Here is a 2,367-nt window from a genome sequence, read left to right on the forward strand (position 1 = left end):
TCACAAATCACAATTTGTGTCATAGGGCTTTAACATGGTGAGACATCCTCTGTCCTTCACCCTCAGCAACAGTCAGGACAAACTACTAAAAACCCTTTTAACAGGTACAAATACATAGAAACCTCAGAGAGAGACACATGTGAGGATCCCTCTCCCAGGACGGACAGGGGACAGGGAACAAGGGTCAGAAACATGTACTGATGAGATATGAATTACTTCGATGTGATAGGGATGAAGAAGAGAAGCTCCGGGTGTCATGTGTCATAAATTCCTTTGCGTCTTAGCGTCATCAGGGTTTTTTGTCTTGTAATCAATGACACAATGATACAGGCCGAACTTGAGGCTACACTGAGGCTCAAGGTAAATCTGACTGGCTACTGGTTTGTATGGTAGTACGATGAAAACCATGTGACCCATTCAGTAGATCAGACTTCAATACCTCTATTCCTTTTTAAACTAAACGCTTCCTAATTTAGAAAATAGAACAAGTAACGTTCTGCCACACTAATTAGCTCTAACTATAAGCTTTATCAAAAAGGAAGGTTTTGAGTCTATTCTTAAATGAACAGATGGTGTCTGCCTCCCGAACTGAAAGTGGTAGATGATTCCACAGCAGAGGAGCTTGATGGCTGAAAGCTCTGGCTCCTCCTCTACTTTTAGAGACTTTAGGGACGACAGCCTGAGTTCTGGGAGCGGAGTGCTCTAGTGGGTTTATAAGGTACTAACAGCTCTTTAAGGTAAAAAGGCGCTATATTATTAAGGGCCTTGAAGGTGAGGAGGAGAATTTTAAATTCTATTCTAGATTTAACAGGAAGCCAGTGTAGCGATGCTAACACAGGAGACATGTGGTCTCTGGTCCTGGTTGTCTTCAGGACACGTGCTGCAGCATGTTGGACAAGCTGTAGAGTCTTTAACGACTTACAGCTGGAGCCTGATAATAATGAATTACAATAGTCCAGTCTCGATGTAACAAAGGCGTGGACTAGTTGTCTGCATCTTTTTGCGAAAGGACATGTCACATTTTTTAAATATTACGCAAGTGGAAAAAAGCGGTTCTAGAAATTAGTTTTAAGTGACTATTAAAGGATAAATCAGGATCGAAGATCACTCCCAAGTTCCTGATGTTTCATTGGAAGCAAGGGCAATGTCGTCTAGCGCAGCTATATCATTAGATAATGCATCTCTAAGGTGTTTGGGGCCAAGTATTATAACCTCTGTTTTGTCTGAGTTCAATAATAGAAACTTGCGGGTCATCCAGGTTATTATGTCCTTGAGACATGATGAAGTTTAGTTAATTGATTACTTTGTTCAGGTTTTATTGATAAGTATAACTGGGTGTCATCCGCATAGCAGTGGAAATTTACCGAGTGTGTCCTGATGATGTTTCCTAGTGGAAGCATATATAATGAGAATAAAATTGGGCCGAGCACAGAGCCCTGTGGAACACCATGGTTTACTTTGGTGCGCACAGATGACTCATCATTAATTTGCACGAATTAGGAGCGATCAGAAAAGTACGATTTAAACCAGTTAAGGGCGGTTCCATTAATGTTAATTAACTGTTTGAGTCTTTGTAATAGAATTTGATGGTCAATTGTGTAGAATGCTGCACTGAGATCTAACAGGATGAGGACAGACACAAGTCCCTGATCTGAGGCTATTAAAAGGTCATTAGTGACTTTTGCCAAGGCTGTCTCTGTACTGTGATTGGCTCTGAACCCCGACTGAAAGTTTTCATATATATTAGCTGATTGGATACAACTTTTTCTAAGATATTAAACTTGAAGGGGAGATTAGATATTGGTCTGTAATTGGCTAAAACCTCTGGGTCTAGGGTAGGTTTTTGGAGAAGGGGTTTGATTACTGCTATTTTTAAAGACTGTGGTACATAACCTGATGATAATGACAGATTGATAATGTTAAGTAACGAACTATCAATTAGGGGCAGAATTTCTTTAACTTATATTGTAGGAATGGGATCTAAGAGACAGGTTGTTGGTTTAGAACCTGAGATTATTTTGGTAAACTGATCACAGGTGATCAGAGAGAAGCGTGTGGGTAGGATTCTCAACCGTTTCTGAGATCTCTGCTGTCGGGAGGGTACTAATCCCAATTGAGGCAGGAGATGGTTGATTTTATTTCTAATAGTTAGAATTTTATCATTAGTCTCTGAGATTTTCAACACATTTTCAATGATCTGCTGCAACAAAGAAAATGTAGGAGAAGAAACTCATTGAGAGCAAATCAACAACAAATCAACACACACCGACGGATGCAGTTTGTTAAAGTGCAGACAACGTGACAGTTACAAATCTATAATAAAGTATAATCTGTAACACGACTGAAACTCAAGATAAAACATGAAAC

This window comes from Pleuronectes platessa, chromosome 17 (assembly GCF_947347685.1).
Source record: "Pleuronectes platessa chromosome 17, fPlePla1.1, whole genome shotgun sequence".
NCBI classification, from domain to species: domain Eukaryota; kingdom Metazoa; phylum Chordata; class Actinopteri; order Pleuronectiformes; family Pleuronectidae; genus Pleuronectes; species Pleuronectes platessa.